The sequence below is a fragment of the Callorhinus ursinus genome, unplaced genomic scaffold, assembly GCF_003265705.2.
Source record: "Callorhinus ursinus isolate GAN/ISIS: 27379988/994484 unplaced genomic scaffold, GSC_fseal_2.0 scaffold1, whole genome shotgun sequence".
Lineage (NCBI taxonomy): Eukaryota > Metazoa > Chordata > Mammalia > Carnivora > Otariidae > Callorhinus > Callorhinus ursinus.
Window position 1 is genome coordinate 114,277,513 of NW_027397063.1, and position 19,758 is coordinate 114,297,270.

A 19,758-nucleotide genomic window follows, 5' to 3' on the forward strand; every position below is an offset into this window, starting at 1 on the left:
AGAACTTAATTAAAGTCACACAGGGCCTTGCACTTGGTTTAATGCTCTGCTATTGCTGTCTTGAAATTCTTAATGGTTTTTGAACAAGGCACCCTATATTTTCATTTTGGACCAGACCTCATAAGTTAGGTAGCCAGTTCTTGTGTGCCATTCATTTAGGAAGGGTGTAATGGCAGAACAGTTTGGGGTGAAAGGCATTGGATTTGGCTTGAAAGGATTAAGGTGGGAGCCTGCCTGGAGTGGTCTGGGATGGCTGGGTGAGGAGAAAGGGTTGCAGTGGGAGTGGTCAGACTCTTGGAGTTTAGGGGGCAAGATGTATGAATTTCTTGTGGGCCCCCTGAGCTGCTGTAATGGAACTATGGGGATCCTAACCCCCTTGTGTCCTGGGAGTGCCTCCTCTAGTTTCTAAAGACCCCACCGACATGTAACCAGATGTGTTTATGGGAGGCAGAGCACGAGAGCTAGGACAAACATGAGGCAACTTTCTGGATGAAGGTTTATAGAATGAAGGTTAATATTCTCAATATCTTGCTCATACAGATGCTGTGGAAGAACAGAAATGACTGCCCTTAATCTGCTGCTGTATTCCTTGGCAGATAATATTTTGTTTGTTTTTGTTCCAGCAATTTGACAGTTTGACTGTGGATACTATATCTTTCTGGCAACAGGACTCAAAGCAGTCCCGTGCAACTCATCAGAGGAGTGTCCAATATTTTATCTTGAAAATGAAAAAAAATGCTTTTTGATTGATTTAATTTGTGAGCCAGGACTGATGGAACCACAGTACAAAGGGTATAGGCTCTAAAGTCAAGCATCTCAGGTTCAAATCCCAGCTCCACCAGTTGCAAGCTGAGTGGTCTTGGGCAAGTCTCTAAGCACGTTTCCTTACCTAAAGAAGATATGCATTTTGCAGGGTATGGTAGGGATTAGAAGTGAGAGTGGCAGGGTGACCTTTTTGTTTGACAAAGTGGGGGAAAATGTCTGAGATATATGTCTGAGACGTATGTGTGTGTGTGTGTGTGTGTGTGTGTGTGTGTGTGTGTGTGTGTGTATGTCACCCCTAAGTCAACTACACACACACACACGTGTAGTTGACATACGGCTGATCTATTTTAAGAGATCTGAAAAGGACTTGCCAGAAGGTGGCCAAACTGATCTAGTAACCATCTCTTCCAACAGCCTATATAATAGAAGCTTGGAGAGTGCACTGAGGAAGAATCTTGGAATATGTAGGCAGAGAGGCTTCAGAAAGGAGGGTCAGGAGTGCTTTTCTCCTTCCTCAGCCAAGTGAGGAGCAACTCAAAAGAATGACATAGAGAGATTAGGGTCTGAGGAGGAGGAGAGACCTTCTCTTCACTCCTTGTGCTGTTGGCAGAGTGTGGTTTGAGAGGGTTCTTAGGCGACCCTCATAAGTCACCTAAAGTCAAGGGGCCTGGAAGTCGCTATCCAGGAAATGAAAGGGAAGACTAATGGGAGAGAAAGAGAGAGCAGTTGAGGGAGTGACTTTCACTTCACTCAGTGTTGGCCAAGGGTTAGTGAGATTCCTTATGGGCTGCAGGGAGGCCTTAGGAAATGACAGGCAAGAGTAATCTTGAAAAGATTACTACAAGAGAGCTATTTTCTGAAAAAGGAGTTTGCTGAACACCCTAGGGCTATATCATTGAAGCAAGAGCTTAGGATATTTGCAAGAGGCTAAAGAGGACATCATCTTTATTAGAAAATGAACTAGCATACGAGTTCTCAACTGTTTGTTGGGCACTCTGTGAATCCTATCAGGTTGTATCCATGAAACCACCCTTTGGCAAAAAAATGAAGTAGGAAAGTTAGAGAAGTTTACCTCTTTTACTTCCCCGTCTTCCTTCATTCCCCTTCCTCTTCCTTCTAGTATCTTTTGTAGTTACTACCCTTTGGGGCAGGACTTGAAGTTCAGTGAGGAAGTAGCTTTGTCCCCTTGGGCCAAGGCTCTCACCTCAACTCCACCATAATCTATGTGAGTGCTCTTGGGAAGATTCAGGCAACTCTTTGTCTTTGTCCTCATCTGCAAAACGACAGAGTAGCATAATTTCCATTCAAAATTAAATGTTTCCTGCCTTATCAGAAAGCCTATAACAGATCCTTGCTCTGAACAGGCCCATGATATACAGAAAACTTGGATAGTTACCTTAAACATACACCACCCTTTCCCCATTGAAATCTGGGTCATCCCAATGCTTGGCAACTTCCCAACCCTTGCTCTAGGATGCTCAGATCTCTACTTCAGGTTGTTAGTGACACAAAGACCCAAGAAGAAGAGGGGGTAAATAACCCACACTATGATCTAGTCTGGATGCTGAAAAGTGACTTCTAAAGCCTTTTATTTAAGTTTATTTGACAAACACCTATATGTTTTTATGAGTAATATTCCATTAGTGTGCATGTGTGTATACATCTTCTCTACTCATCTATGGATGGACACTTGGGTTGCTTCCATATCTTGATTATTATAAATAATGCTGCAATAAATATAGGGGTGCATTTATCTTCTCAAATTAGTGTTTTCATTTCCTTTGGGTAAATGCCCAATAGTGGAATTACTAGATCATATGGTATTTCTATTTTTAATTTTTTTAAAAAAAATTTCTTATAAAGACTTTATTTATTTAAGAGAGAGAGTGAGAAACAGCATGAGAGGGGAGAGAGTCAGAGGGAGAAGTGGGCTCCCTGGTGAGCCAGGAACCTGATGTGGGACTCGATCCCAGGACTCTGGGATCATGACCTGAGCTGAAGGCAGTCGTTTAACCAATTGAGCCCCCCAGGTGCCCTCTATTTTTAATTTTTTGAGGAACCTCCATACTGTTTTCCATAATGGTTGCACCAACTTACATTCCCACCAACATTGTACAAAGGTTCCTTTTTCTCCACATCCTTACCAACACTGTTAATTTTTTGTTTTTTTGATACTAGCTATTCTGACTAGTGTGAGGTGATATCTCATTGAGGTTTTGATTTGCATTTTCCTGATGATGAGTGATGCTGAGCATCTTTTCATGTGTGTGTTGGCCATCTGTATGGCTTCTTTGGAAAAATGTCTATTCAGGTCTTCTGCCCATTTTTTAATTGGAATGTTTTGGGCTTTTTTGCTGTCAAATTATATAAGCTCTTTATATATTTTGGATATAACCCCTTATCAGGTACATCATTTGGAAATATCTTCTCCCATTCAGTAGGCTGTCTTTTTTTGTTGTTGTTGTTAATGGCTTCCTTTGCTATGCAAAAACTTTTTATTTTGGTGTAGTTCCAATAGTTTAATTTTCCTTTTGTTTCCCAATATTAACTAATTTAATTCTTACAATTACCTTCTGAGGTAGGTACTCTAATATTATTCTAATTTTACAGATATGGAAACTGAGACACAGATTTTACATACCTAAAGTCACAAGCTAAGTTCAAAATATATATGAAAAAAATACTTAAAACATCTCATATAAAGTAGATATGTATCAAAATGTGACTCATTAATGAGGCGACCAGCAGGACAGTAAAGGTAGTTCAAAGAGCATTTGGAGAACAGATATTTATCTTATCAGTTGGGAAAGGCATACTGAAATAGGTTTGCTAAATGAGAGACAAACTGGTTAATGTCTTATAAGTCAATAAAACTATAATCTTTGGAGTTATCTTCCCTATAATACAGAAACTATTTGCATTTCTTGACAATAATTTATAAATTAACACATAACCAGAGAGATTCTGGGTCTTAATAAATTAAAAAAAAATTAAAAAGCAAATTAAATAGTCCTCCAGTGGGCCTGTTAGATGATGCTCCACTGTCATATAAAAAAACAGATATAATTATCCTTTTGTCTCATTTCCAAGTTTTGGATTCAAACCCAGTGGTTTGGTTATTAGAGCTGAAATGTAACCACATTATACTGCATCTCTAAATGACAGAATTCCTTCCCCATTTAAGTCCTGGCCAATAAGAATTTGTATGGTGTAAAAAAAGAACACTATTTTGCTTTTATAATCTAAATATTATAAAAGCACATCCATCTCCAAAGGCCTGCATTTTTAAGAAAACTTATTTTTCCTGTGATTCTCCCTTCTGTTCCATTGGGTAGGGAAAGGTGGCAGGGAGGTGGGAAAAATCTGTTCCTGGGAAGATTAAACCTTCTGCAAATTCTTGTGGACCTCTGGGGTAGAGGCTGATTTTCTTGGAAGAGGAACTGGGGACAGAAACTTTGCAGGTGTATCCAAGAGTCCCTTGTGCCTTCACCTATTAAAGTCATCCTTTTCTGTCTAGAGAAATAGGCACTGACATTAGTTTCTTAAAAATATTTATTGTGCTTATTTAAAAACATTGTATAGGGGCACCTGGGTGGCTCAGTCATTAAGCATCTGCCTTCGGCTCGGGTCATGATCCCAGGGTCCTGGGATCAAGCCCCGGGTCGGGCTCCCTGCTCAGTAGGGAGTGGGCTTCTCCCTCTCCCACTCCTCCTGCTTGTGTTCCCTCTCTCTCTCTGTCAAATAAATAAATAAAATCTTTAAAAAAATAAAAACATTGTATAAACAAGAAATTGATAAGTACTATATAAAAAGTGTCTTGTTGGCTGAGGGCTGGCTGATGTGAGTAGGGGTAGTGGATGTGGTTTTTTTTTTTTTACCAAACATGGTGAATTTCTAAGAAAACCAGATCCACCGAGTATCTTTTGGTAGGCTACATTCACTAGAGATTTTTTCAAAACCCAGACTTCCTGGTGATCTGTCCTAAAGCTTAGTTGTTTAATTCCTGCTTCCCTTTTATTGATTCTGGGCATGTGGTATCTTAGTAAGAGTTAGTTTCTGTCAATTTCCTCTCACTCATTGTTGCTGGGACTGTATTTAAGATCTTCCATTTCTGTGGGCTTATTTGGGACCTACTACCAGATTCATGAAATAATGATCTCTTCTGTGACTTCTCTGTTGCTAAGTCCCTAACATAGAAGAGTAAGTGTTCTCTATCTCAAAAGGTGGGTTACTTACCACTGTTCATTACTGTATCTTCTGGGGACCCTTGATTTCCTATTATAATTTAGTCTTGAAAATGTTTCCTAACAGAAGTGTACATACACAGAAAGATGACTCTCTCCATTTGTAGAGGCCTGGGAAAGAAGAATATTGAAGGAATTAAAGTTAACTTAGGAAAAAAATAAATGGTAGGTAAGGAAAGAATTTGAGAAAAAAGTGTAAAAGATGAAATACTCTGTTCATTGGCATGAGTTAAGTTATAAGGCCCTAAGCTAAAATACAGAAAGGGTTCTCCTTCCTTTAGTAGATAGGGATCAATGGTGGAGCTGTACTATTTGTAAAGAGCAAGCAAGAAGTGAATGCGAGCCATTCTTCTTGCCTTGACTTGGGCTCACTCCTTTATTTCTCATTTTCTTCATGCTTCATGTATTAATTTATCATATATTGGACATCTGGGTATAGTACTAAATTCAGAATATAGCAGTGAAAAAGATACACGACTCTTGCCCTTATATTGCTCACAGTTTTCTACTTTATATTACAATTTCCAGTTTGTTGATATATGGCAAAAAAATTAAGAATTGCTCAGCAAAATTTTACCATCAAGCTAGGTAATTTACCTGAAATATTTTACACACATATATAGTTATAATGTATAAATATATATTTATAGATATATATAGTACTTTATGAAGTTACAACCCTACGGTTGTCTCTTATTGATTTATTATCTCCATTTGCTCCCTATCAATTCATTCTATTAATCTCCTGTGATATGACCACTGAAATGTCATGGCTAGTCTCCCCATTGTCTGATGAATGACCTCTTCTATTTCTCTATTGTCCTTGACTCCTCAGAGCATTTGATAGTGTTGAACACCCCCTTCTTCCTAACCCTCCTTCTCTTATCCTTGAATGCCTATCCTGGTTAGGATCATGGGCTTTAGTGTCAGTCCAAACTACTTTGGATCCTTGTTCAGCCACTTTCTGACTTTTGACCTAGGAAGCCGTCACTTCCACTTTGTGCCTCAATTTGCTCATCTATAAAAAAGGAATAATATTACTCCTTATGTCACAGAGCTTCACAGGGTGAGGATTAAATGAGATAACATACATGAGACAATGTAGGAAGGCCTCCACTCAACCCCTTTTTCTTCCCTCCAAGTGCGTCCTATGTCAAAGTCTCTAAATTTGAGCCTCTTGTCATCTCAACTGACACCCAGTCTTCTGGATCTCATTCTTTCCTGTGGCTTCGTTTCACCCTGCTAGATGAATGAGCCTGACTCTCCAATCATTATCTCTAACCCTGACCTCAAACCCAAGTGTCAGCCCCAACTTACTACCCAGCATGCTCAGTCTCAAAGATAAGGACACAACCTTCATTTTTCAGAGACAATCTAGTGTAGTGTTAGTGGTTCATTCCCCAGGGTACAGTGGCAGGGGAGGGAGAAACAGGCTGGGTGAGATGGGCTAAAGCTGGAATGACCAGCTGTCCCCAGCAGCTTAGACCAGTCCTAGATAATGCATGTTGTCCCAGTGTCCTTTCACTTTCAGTGGTATCACTGTTAGGACAATAAATTATTTGATCACCTTAGTTAGGACTATTTGAGCATAGATAGTTGGTTGAATTACTCCATTTACCTGCTAGTTCATTTGGCCTTTTACTCAACAAATATTGACCTTTTCCTCTGGGTCAGGCCCTGAGGCCAGAGAACTGAAAGACATATGATCCCCACTCAAGAAATTCATAGTCCAATAGATGGGACGTATAGTAAGCCAATGATAGAATAATGTGATCAGGGCTGTGACACCGGTTAACCCAAGATGCCACAGGAAAGCAAAGGACAGAGAGGAGAGAGAATAAACAGCATGAAGGGTGTGCACGGGGATTGAAGGGGTACAGATGGATCTGGCGAGGGGACAAAAGGCTTTCCAGAATAGGTGCCAAGAAAACACTGGCATTATGATGTTAATATATTAGGATAATAATTTAGGGAAAGGAGAAGGGGAAAGAATTTGGGCATGTACAAAGAATGGAGTTTTGACTACATCACATCCCAGACTTCAAAGAATCCCTTAGCAAAAGAAAAAAAAAAAAGTCAGGACTCCATGGTGTTTCCTTCCCTTCACAAGGCTCTTTACTTCCTCCTGCTTGATATCAATGCCCCAAAGTCCTCCCTCATAAAGAGAAGTTTAAAAATGGCCTTACAATTAAGACATAATTTCCACACCATTTGGATTCTTCTGTTACTTTTAAAACACAGTTTATCATTTAAGGAATTTTATTTTGCCAATTTCTTCTTCAAGAAGAATAGATAGAGCAAAACGTCTGCAGCAACCCCTGGCAATGTTTGGGGGAAGGGGTAAAGAGTTAGAGTTTTGCGTTCCAAATTAGCCACTGTCTCACATGCAGAGTAAACTGGTACTTCCAAGGTCATTTGCCAGTAATGCCCCAATGGTCTCCATATCCACCAGCCCTTGGACAGGCTTCGATTAACTGTCTCCAGCCACAGAGAACCTTAGGGAAATGTTTGAGAAAAGCTTTAATCCCAGCTAGTGAGTATACCTCTTTAGCGTCTAGTGTGCATGTAGTTTTCTTGATATGTCATCTTGTGGAGTTTTTTAAATTTGTTGCTTTTACCAGATTGAGATTTTGTTTGCAAATAAAACCCAAGTTAACGTGAGCAGAAAAGGGAATCTATTGGAAGGACATTGGGTAGATTACAAAATCTACAGGAGGGCTGGAAAACTATACTTGAAATACTGGCGACCAAGACCACACTGGAGAGTCTGCTAAGGACACCATTCTGGTACCATTGTTAACAGGCAACTATCCCTGTGCCATTGGATTGCTCTGACCCCTGTGTTTCCGGGCCCTTGGCTTACTCAGAGTCCCTGGAAACTTTCTCTGATTCTCCCTGTGCTTCGTGGCACTCACTGTCAACTCAGCTCTTAGGCAAGATCATCAGATTGTCTGAGCCTGGGTTGCTCATGTGGTAGCTGTAGGCAAGTAAGTAGAAAAAAAATCTTTCCCTTAGAGTCTGTCTCCCACTTGTCTTGGGGTTCCCACCCTACCCCAAAATGAAGGCTGTTTGGATTCAAAAAAGGAGGAGGGAAAAAAAGAGAGACAGTTCTGCTGTATTATATACCTAAATATTAAAGGTAAGACAATAAGGCTTCCAGAAGACAATTTGTAAAATATCTTCATGACCTTGGAGTAGATAAAGTTTCCAAAGTAAGACACAACAAGCAATAACAATAAAAATAGATTGATAAGTTGGGCTTCAATAAAGTTAAGAACTTCTGTTTACCAAAAGCATTATAGTGTGACTGAAAAGATAAGCCATGAGAAGAAAAATTAGAGGTATTTCAGATATTTGCTATATATTCAACATACATAAAGAACAAGTAAAAGAGAGACAAACCAATTTTTTAAAAAAATGGGCAAAAACCTGAACAGGTATTTTACAAAAGAGGATATCCAAGTGTCCAGTAACATAAAAAAAGATGTTCAACCTCAGTCATCAGAGAAATGCCAATTGAAACTGACAAGATACCACTTTATGCCTCAGAATGGCTAAAATGAAAAAGATTGACAGTCGTTAGTGTTGGTGGGGATGATGAGTGACTGGAACACTCATATATTGCTCATGGGATTGATAGAACCATGTTGAAAACAGTTTAGCAGTATTTAACATACAACTACCTTATAACTCAGCAAATTTACCCTTAGGTATATAGCCAATGTGTGCAGATATCCACCAGAAGACAAGTATGCAAATCATCATAGCCGATTTAACAGCTTTATCCATAGTAGCTTTGAACTAGAAACAACCTAATGTCCATCCACAAAACATAAAAGTAAATTTTGTTATATTCATACTGCTTGGTAACAGCTAACACCAACATGAATTCATCTTACAGACATAATACCGAGCAAAGAAAGAAAAGCCACGAGTACATACTGTATGATTTCAGTGATATGATTTTCAAAAGCAAGTGACATTGACATAGATTGATGGAGGTCAGAATAGTGGTTGTTTGGGTGTATGTGGGTTTGGAGGCATTGGAAGTTTCTATGTCTTGATCTTGAGCTGTGCGCTTGAGATTTGTACACTTTATTTATTATATGTTTGTTTCACTTCAGTACAAATGTTTTTAAAAGGTTGCCCACAAAAAATGGCAAGTCCTCTATTTGGTTTTCATGAAATAAATATATCCACGTGGTAATAATTAAAATAGGATAGAAAAATTTAGGATGAAAACGGACAATCTTTTGTTTCACCTCTCCTTATTTCTAGTACTCATTGCCAGATTTAATTTTAAAAACAATTTCTTCTTTTAATTCTTTAACCCTAAGTAATATATTTACACTTTAGTTTCTTGATTAATATATATTAGGTAAGATTAATGGGCTTTTCACTATGAATGAAAGATTTGGATCACATAGATAATTTCCCCCTTCACTCTCTCCAATATTTTATAATTTTATTCTTATATGTTGTTGTTTTATAACTTCAAATAATATACTAAACTGTCATATCTTGTCCTACCAACATTCCACAGTATCTTTCCACACAAACTTTGTAGGGTAAGGATAATGGCAGCCCTAGACTTACTTTCACACTTTCTCCCCAATTCTACCTCCTTCCATAAGCTCTCTTTTTCTTTGTCATGGTTGCTGATATTTATGTTTTGTCCTGAAATCACAAGCAAGTCTTCTGGGCTTTGACCATAGAATGACTTGGAAACATGAAGCAATAAATACTGTTAGTATTGTTACTACATGCATATTGAATATTGAGGGGCCAAGTAGTGGTCTAGGATTTTATTTCCTTCTCTATCCATTCAGTGCAATGATCACTGAGCCATGAATGTATGACTTCATACATGTCAAGTATACATGTCATACAATGAAGTATGCTTCTAGCATTAAGGTAAAAACAAATGATACACTCTACCGATTGTTTTAAAACACGCCTCTTCATTCAGAGACTTGTGAACTTAAAAAAGACAATATGTCCCCTCCTACATTCAATTAACAATGGCAGAACACAAATAGGGTAACCAAAATACAAACTGCTATGCAGTAAGCAGAAAACTGGGAGACACAGCATATAGTACAGGTCTGTAACAATCCTGAAATCCTGTTGGTGGCTGCTACCTGAGACCAGACTCCTGGAGGTGGAGAATATTCCTGATTCTGTGCTCAGGGAGGAGCTCCCCATCCACTATTCTCTGAGGTTCTTTCTTTTCCCCTGTTCTTGACCACATTTGAAATGGACATTGGAGAATGTGTCCTTCTTAGTGTTTTAGCAGCTTTCTCAGTCCACCTCCTTTCCACAGAATATTGAAAGCCCAAGGGTTGATTTAGGTCTCTAGCAATCCTTGGTATTTTGGCTCAGGCACATTTTGGGGAAGGGGCAATAAACACAGCTCTCTATAGAACTTGTCCAGCTTCTTATGTATTTGATTCTAATGAGCATTGTATGCCAATATGTACACCCACAGTTTTTAAAAAACATGTTTTCTCTCCCATCAGCTGCCTCTCTCTCCCATGTGGGTATCTTGAATCTATCAGGCTTAGGTGAGAAAGCCACACCCTTATCCTCTTCTCTGAGTTATTTTGACTGACTGAAAGGATTTACTGGTCTCAAAGTCTCGATTGGGTATTTGTTCTGAGACATAATCCATTCAGAGGTTAACAATGGGTGTGACAACCATATTTTTCAATTGCTTTTCTCTTTCATGCTGTTTGTTCTTTGCCTGGGGATCCTTGTCTGTCTTTCTGTTTGTTGCAATAGGAATTCTGACAAGGGATCTCTGAATGTGGTGGATCATGGTTGGTCATTCTTACTTCACTTTAGAGAATTCCTTATCACTCACAAAGGAATTTACAAATCAACAGATTTAATAGAACGTTATTTAAAAATACTTGAAATTCTGTACCCAGAGCTGTAAAGATCATGGGGATATATGAGATTCATGTTTATGGTCATAGTAACAGTAAGACTGCCACCTCTGATGAGGTCCCTGTTTTTGGTTTGGAGCAGGAACCCTGGCTGCCCACTGATATCTGGTTTGGGGCAGAAAAGGAGGCAGAAGAGATAAAGATATATCAATAAGCTGAAGAATGGCTTGGTACTCTGGTAGTTGAACACAACACTGCCAAGAGAGAAAAGACATTGTGTTAGAAGTTTCTGTACCAGGATTAACAGACCAGAGATAACTGTAGGGTTTGTAGGTTCTTGACACTGAAAAGAGTCCCACTATTTGGGGGTAGCTGGTTAGGATCTATGCTAGTTTATAAGACAGGCAGAGATTGGATGGGATGGTGGGGATCCCTCAAGGTAAGGTGGTACATCACAGTAATCTCTCCACGCAGGAACCAGTGGGAAGAAAACTACCCTCCTGTGGGGCATGGCCTTTGAAACCCAAGACAATTTATAGGCAGGATCCAAGTGGAATAAAAATAAGCCCGAAGCCAGACATAGGGTAGTTGGGTAGAGAGTGGAGGGCAGTGGTGAGACTGGCCACTCTTTGAGGTGGGGGAGGCAGTAAGCTTTTGAGCCGAGTGGAGGGCAGGCTTTCTTCCGTGGTCCAAGGGGAGTAGTAGTTGAGCCTGTGCTACGCGCCCAGTGCTTCCCCAGTGAAGAGAAGGGTATTGTTGAGGAACAGATGATAGTTATGTCTAAGCAAGGGTTGGTCCATCTTCTGAGGGAGAACAAGTGTCAGCTCCCCACTGAGGGTGCCAGGAAATCCACCCAGCCTCTCAAGGGTGTATGATGGCATGGTGCCCAGGGGAGGCACTCTCCCAGGGCCATCAGCTGCTTCGAGTGTGGGAACAGTGAGATGGACTCTCTCTTTACCCATGGTATGGGTAAAGAGACCTGGCATCTCTCTTTACCCATCTGTGGCAGAAGAGGGCATGTGCTGGCCCTTTACGAGCACTCAAGAGTGTGGTCGGATGGGCTTGTCACTGTCAGGACAGCAGAGAGGAAAAGAGTGAGGGATTTGTGGCCTGAAGGCCTGAGTTCCAATCCCAGCTCCAGGACTTTCTAGTTCTATGGCTCTGGCCGGCTAACTTAGGCCCTCTTGACTTCCTTTCCTTCACCAAAGAAAAGCAGATAATACTATTAGTACCTAAATCACTCACAATATAGACACGTACCAAATCATCACATTGTATGCTTTAACCTACACAATGTTATATGTCACTTATATTTCAATAAAGCTGAAAAAAAATAAGAGTACCTATATCTAAGGATGTTGTGAATGTTAAATGGCAAAGTTCTTGGTGTAGTTTCTAGCATATAGTAAACATGAATTAAATGCCAGCTCTCATTAATATTATCCCCCTCCCCCCCCCCCCATCTCCTGGAGCCTGTGTTTAGGCTAAAGCAGTGAAACGAGTCGTTTGTAATTCAGTCCAGGGCTGAGAAGTGGACAGTTACTCTCTTAGTATATGATCTTTTAGGTGTGCCAGTGGCTAAGATTAACCCCCCTCTGTCCCTCTCTCCCACACTCCCCCTACCTGGTGGAGGAACTAAGACGCAGAGATGGCTGACGCCCTTTCTGGGGGGTGTGACACAGCTGGAGGTGGGAACTGGGTGGGGGTTAGAGAAGGGGTTAAGGAGAGGCAGACTATGGGAAAGAGGAAGTGACTGCTGAGGACGGCGTCCATGAGTATTCATTGACCTCTGTAGGGGTGGCCAGGATGCCTGTAGAGAGGCCCTGAGCCTGTGAATAGCACACTGAGGCAGCCTGCCTCTGCCAGGGACGGTGCTCAGAGGAACGGTGCTCAGGGGAATAGGACCAAGAGGCAGCCGACCTCTACCAGGGCAGTCCCCAGGTTCTGTCACCCTGGGGTCTCCAAATGCAGTGAGCTGTAGAACCTGTAACCAAAGCAAATCACTGATGGGGCATTATTTGGCTGTCATAAGGACATGCTGGTGTAGAGGGGGAGTGGGGACCAAGAAGGGAAGGTAAGAGTCTCTTCAAGGGGGAGACAAAGGGGAGAGAGAGGGCAAACAGGAGTGAGGTGGTGGGTACATGGGGGAGTCTCACCACCCTCACGGGAGTGTAGGGATCCACTCCCTCTGTACATTTCCTGCCGGTTGTGACTGGGCAAACCCCTTAGCTTCAGTGCCTAATTTCTGCAGGAGCTGAGCTGCCTGGAACCACTGTTGCTATTTATTTTCTCCAAGCCCTGTGTTTAAGGCGTGATGAAAAACAACCTGACGGCTCAAGCACAACTGCCCCATATGAGAGACCATTAAGATAAAGTCCCACGTAAGTGGCCCTAATAAAAGAAATTTATCACAAGACATGGAGAAGAAGGTGTCTTTATTCACTAGGTGAATAACACCAGGCATTGTCAACGTAGCTTTTCAAGGCTCAGAAATTATCATTCATTCTCCAAATTACCAAGTGCACAAGAATTACTAAATGGTGCGTTATCACTCCCTCTCAGCAAGAGAATGTCTTTGTTTAACGTTTGATTACAAATGGCTTTCCTACGATTATCATCAATAAATCACAGGTAAGTGTGTCCGTGGCTGGGACCAAAGCAGAAAGACTTCTAAGCCCCTGGGAAAAGGAAGAACAAAAAGTGTGTGAGAGCCAACACTTGGGGGAGGGCTGGACTGTCAGGACTGACTTTGTTGGGGGCCTGGTGGGGATACTTCAGAAGCAGAGCATCCACTCTGTCCATTCAAAGGAGGTGGGAGTCTGCAGTGGTTTGATGATGTGCTTTCAGCCCCGTTTCACACAACATCTGTAGACAGAGTTTCACATCCCTGAGGAGAGGAAGTGTCTGAGAGAGTGCACAAGGGAGGGAGAAAGGTTTCCGTGTGTGTGCAAGAAAGAGGGGCCTTGTGGGGTGACACAGAGGTGGAAGGAAGAGGGGGTGGAGGGAGAAAAGGAGAGGGGCTGGGGGAGGAGGAGAGGATAGAGAACTGACAGAGGGGAGGGCAAAGTCGGAGATGACAGCAAGAGGGAGGAGTGTGGCCCAGCCCAGGCTGGCCTCTGCACCTGCCCAGGTGGCCCCAGGCCTCCTGCTGACTCTCCCTCCACTACCTATTGACTCAGCCCTCAGCTTCTTGTCTCCTTGGGTCACCACGTCCCGTCACTAGACCCAGGCTTTGGGATCTGCTTGTGTCTCCTCTACTTTTAGAATCTCCTTTATGTCCTTTTTCTTCTTTTTCAGTGATTACCACCCCTTCTTCCCTCCCCCCCCCGGCCCCCACCTCCCCATACATTTGAAGCTTTGTGTAAGAAATTCTCTCCTATTGCCCGGCCTCAAGAAACCCCATAAGTCCGGGTTTCTAATGCAGAGGGAGTTTTTAGGGAAATTGGGTACAAGGTTGAGTTGGTTTTAAGTTCAATTCCATGACACCTGTAGTTCCCATACATGGGCAGAGGGCACTCTTGTCTGAAGACTGTGATAATACAGGTGGAGAGCCGCCTCGAAAGAATCAGGCAAGCAGTGGTGCCAATAAGTAGAGCACAGAGGTTTTGGAACGTCTGCTGTGAGTTTAGGGGCGCAGAAGAGCATGAAGCATGGCTTGCTCTCAGCATCCTGACATCCCAGGAGAGGAAGAGTTTGAGCAAAGCTGAGGATATGCAAGACATGTAGGAGAGAGCAAGAGTCTGAATAGAGGGTTTGCCAGGGGAAATTTTGAGAAATATATCAATAAGACGGGATAGAGGAATTGGTACAAGATTTTAGGATGCCTCAAAGGAGACATTTAGAAGTTTGGATTTAATTGGCCACTGAGGATCTTTGAGAGGACAGAAAATGAAAGCAATGGAATTGTGATTTCTCTTGTCAGGAAGGAGAGAGATTAGAGGATGATCCCGTCATTCTTTGTTCCCTCATGTCATTCATGCCTCCATTCCTCCATTCTTTCATTCAGCAAATATTTATTGAAGACCTACTATGTGCCGGGCAATGTAATGGGGGTATTGTTGGGGAGGAGGGAGACAGTTGTTGCCTTCGTGAAGCTTATGCTTCTGGAGGGAAATAAACAAAGGAGATAAGGAAAGTTTGAAATAAGTGCTATGGAGAAAACAAACAGGTTAAGGATAGGGAGCCACTGGTGTGTGGAGAGCTACCAATACTCTGGCTAGAGCGGTCAGGGCTTCTCCTCTCTGAAGAGGTATGATATTTGAACTGAGACCCTCAGGCTGAGAAGCACGAATCTCCTGAACGAACATTTCCAAGAAGGAGGTTGAAGGACAGAGAGAGATGAAAGTTTCTAGCAAGAATCCAGAGGAAGTGATGAGCTTTGGACTCAGGCCCAACAGTGTGACTCAAGTATCAGTGGGCTATTTTGGAGGCAAAATAGAAAATTGAATAAAATGGAATGAATCCTTTGCTTCCTGGCCTGGATCTGCTTGCAGTGCCTCCGACTGGAGTGCCCATTTGGCCACTGCTTTTTACCCGGGTCTCTCCAGACCTTCTTGGAAGTGGGCCATTACTCATGTGGGTGCCAGCACAGGTATTTAACAGAAGGGTCTCATCCTGATGGAGCGGTGCCCGCTGTGTGTCTCACTTTGTTGTGAACATGTCGCTCCTAGGTTCAGACGGCGCTGCAGATCCTACCAACTGGGACACTAGCTAAGGTGAGACTGTTGTTTTGCCAAATTAGCAAAATAGAGCCACAAAGAAACAAAAAGCCACTCTCTTTCCATTTGCCCCAAACATTTATCTTAACCCTCTGCTTCTATTTGTGAAAATTTGCCAAGGTATAACTTGACTTTCTTAATGATTTCAGAGATTGTGGGCATTGAATTACCAACTACCCACAGAGTAAAATTAAATATGGCCCAAACTTTCTGGGAACTCTTGAGGATTTAGATTTGTTGGGTGTTTATGAGAGAGGCAAAGGGACAAGAGAGACAGAAGAATGGAGAAGGGACATCCAGGATCGCACAAGGAGTGCAGGATGGAAATAGAGACAAAAGGAGGTGGCAACAGTACAAACCTGGTATAAAAAGGGGTGAAGTGGAGGGAGAAGACTGAGACGGACAGAGCCGAGAGTGGAGAGGGTGAGGGAGGCACTGGGCCTGCTGCCATGTGAAGGGGACAGTTGTGGAGATTAAGATCTCTATCAGAGCTGTGGCTGGAGCGATTACAGTGTATTAGGGTCCTGTCACTGTTGACAAACACTGCCCCAATTAGGAATTAGTTCCACAAGGCATCAGATAGCGAGGCTGCTGTTGACCTGTAAATGGACGGGTCTTCCCTTCCCTCTTTTTTATTCAAATAGGTGCAGCTGTTTCCTAGAACAGCCCAGGAAGGCCAGCCCTCCCAGGCTCCACCTACAGTAGTCACCAGGGGACGCAAATGAATACCTGTCACCTGGCGTCTGAATTTTTTTTTTTTTTACACTAATATTCTGGTAAATACACGTACTTTCCCTAAGAATGCATGTTCGACAACCGTAAGAATTTATTCTCCCCACACTTCATCCAGCATCAGTCTCAAGATCCATCTTTTACCATTGTTTCAAGGACATTGTCTAGGGGAGGTGCCCATTTCAGGGCCAACAGTCAGTAAGCAATTTAAGATTAATCACCAGAGACGAGATCAAGAGGGCAGAGAACACATTGTGGACTCATCTCTCTCTCCCCAAATCTGTAGAAATGATGGGCAAATGATATCATTCTGGGGAGGGAAAACCCACAACCAGAGTGGAAGATAAGAGATGTCCCTGATGCATCCCAAAGTATGGGGACTCCCAGAGACATGAAAGCAGATGAAATCAGACAGAAGCCGGAAATGTCTGCAGAAGAGCATTGTGGAGGAGGATGTGGCTGGTGGGGGGCATAACTTCCAGGGGCCAGAGCTTCAGATGGGAGGGGCTGCTGGGGTTCAGAGTGAGATCCTCACCTGTCAGGAGAAATGTCTTCAACTTCTCACCCCTCTCTCTGTCAAGGCAGGCAACAAGCCATAGATAGGAAGGTTGGGCTCTTGCTTGGAGAGGAAAGATGGTGGCTCCGGAGGTTGGTGCTCCCACGAGGCCCCAATATTCAGGAATTGAGCTCTTGGCTCACACTGCCCAGCCATGTGCTGGGCATGCCTCTGCTCTAACCTCTGGAGGCAGACCTCCATCTATAGGCCAAAGGGAATCACAAATACAGACATGAGCACACAATCAAGATTCATTAAACAGTTGAAGAAAGCCAAAACTATAAAAATGAGCCACCAAACTCAACAAGTAGATGTGCTGATGGCAGGAAATTGGGCTGATTAGAAGCAAAAAAGAATAAGATATTAGAATAAGCATCATTAAAATCATTCCAGAGTCATAGAGGATTTTGCATCCTAATAATCAAGTAAAGATTTGGAAATTAAATTTGGAAAATTTGCCTATAAAATAGAACAATAATCAGAGAAGACATTAAAAGAAGAACAAAAACAATTACCTATAAAAAGGGTACAAGGTCCAGATAATCTTAACAATGAGCTTTACAGACTTTCAAGGGACAGATAATTTTTGTATCATATAAATTGTTCCAGGGGCACCTGGATGGCTCAGTCGCTAAGCGTCTGCCTTCGGCTCAGGTCATGATCCCAGGGTGCTGGGATCGGGCCCCACATCGGGCTCCCTGCTCAGTGGGAAGCCTGTTTCTCCCTCTCCAACTCCCCCTGCTTGTGTTCCTGCTCTCGCTCTCTGTCAAATAAATAAAATCTTAAAAAATAAAATAAATAAACTGTTCCAAAATGTAAGGAAGAAAAAAGAGTTTTGAGAGAAGATACTCAACTGTTTTATGAAGCTAGCACACCTAACAACATAACCTACAAAACAGAGCAAGAAAGCTATTGGCCAATCTCATACGTGAATTTAGACACAAAATTCTATTAAAAATACTTTTCCAGTAAATATCTCGTTATATTACACGTATGATTATGTTCAGATGTCCGAGATACTGTTCAAAAATGCAGAAAAATGTGCATACTTTCCAACTTTGTGTATCCTTGTAAATTTGTAAATTGCACTCCAATTGACAGAAGGCTACTCAAGAAACTCTTAATAGAAGTTACATTTGCACAGTGGAAATGGAATATTGGGTGGGGTGGGGTAGATGGGAATATTTACTTGTCACCTTGTACTTTGTATTCTGTTTGAACTTTTTTTTCCTTTTTGCCCATAAATGTGTTTACTTTTAAATTTTTTAAGAAGAAAAAAAGAGGGAAATACAATGGTTTTGGCTGATCACTGACCTGGAGTCTAATATCCAGAACCCTCTTTAGGATTTTATGATTCTCTCATTTGTGGGGTCAAGTGTTCCCCTGACTTGGAGAAAGATTTATTTTCTGGGATCTCAAAAAGCAGAGCTAGGAAGAATGAATGAGTGATGACTCCAAGGAGACAGATGTCAGCTCCCCGTGAGGAGAACTTTTTTCAAAGTAGAGACAACCAGAGATAAAATGGACTTCCTTGTTGGTTGTTGAAACAGTTTTTCCTGTTCAGACAGAGGTTGGATGAGGCCAGCACAGAGTAAATATTTTAACCCTGAGGTTCCTGCTTCCTTCCTTAACCCTGATTATTAAGACCTAAAAAGGTGGGTTAATCCTTGTTTTGCCAAATCTGTAAGCTTGAAATTCATTTCTATAAATTCTTATATATATGACTACTCTTAGCGAAATTTAAAGTGCTACAAACCAAAGATATATTATTTTAGCATATTAATCAGTAAGAGCTTTAGTTTTTCACTTGATTAGTACTTACATTACATTATTAGGAAGTTCTGAAAACTTATAAGGGTTTTTTTTTAATCATTACTTTAAAATCCTTACAACAATCTCATTAGGCAAAGAGAACGAATACTATTTCCATTTCAGAGTCCAGTAGCTAAGCTGCTCGCTGAAGTTAACACAGTCCAGTTCTCGCTGGTTAGGGAAGGCGATTTCACTCTGGACTCTACTACAGTCTACGTTCCCACGGAATTGCATCTTTAAGTCACAATCCAAAAGCCCTGTCAATAGAATCCCTGTCCCTTACAAATGTAATGAGTGGGTGGGATACTGAGAGCCAAAGAAAATGTGTTTTGTTTACTTGCTTGTTTGTCCTTCTTCCTGAATGATTTTCTTGGGTGAATAGGGAGGGTTGATGCCTAAATTTTCCAGGCATTTGTTTTCGAAACAGCTGTTTACTTTGTACTGTGTCGACCCCTGGTCTGGCAAAGCTGCATTTCCGAGAGGCACATGAGTCTCCACGTCTGTGGAAAGCCAGGCTGGTCTGATCTCCGGCAGTCCTGGCGGCTTCAGACAATTCCCGGGCTAGGCTTTGTCACTGGCGGATGGATCATTCATTGGAAGTTGCTAATAGCCTGCGAACCGGCGGTCGGATCCGGGTAAACGGTTGAGTGCTTATTCGTGAGTTGTTTACACTAGCCTGTGGAATAACTCAAGGGCCAACTGGCCTTAAATGAATTACTGACACAACCAGCACCAGGCCTGAGGGGGTTGCAATTAATGCATTAATCACACGGAGCCCCCAGAGCCCACGTGTTAACACAGGGGATTTAGTAGCACTCCACTAAGTTGTTGATGAGGCCTGTGGCGGGATGAAAACCCTTAGAATACAAATGTGACATCCCATGCCCCTTTATTTGTTAGTCAATAATCTGAATAACCCCAGTTTCACAGCTTCTGTGTTGGATTTGCTGTTCCTTTCTCTCCTCCGCTAATCGCCAGTGAGGCGCGATAGGGTAGAGACTTTAACTTTGATTTGAACCCCCCTCTCCCTCCCCCTATATAAA

General features: G+C 42.0%; 1 long non-coding RNA gene across 1 annotated transcript; it reads right to left on the reverse strand.

The window, feature by feature from the left end:
- Nucleotides 1-1,843: 1,843 nt before the first annotated feature.
- LOC141370870 (uncharacterized) lies at nucleotides 1,844-18,916 on the reverse strand. The gene is made up of 4 exons (XR_012375336.1): nucleotides 18,794-18,916; nucleotides 16,883-17,104; nucleotides 5,002-5,120; nucleotides 1,844-2,038 (listed from the first exon to the last, which is right to left on the reverse strand). It is a non-coding gene; the product is annotated as an uncharacterized lncRNA (long non-coding RNA).
- Between the last annotated feature and the right edge of the window lie 842 nt (nucleotides 18,917-19,758).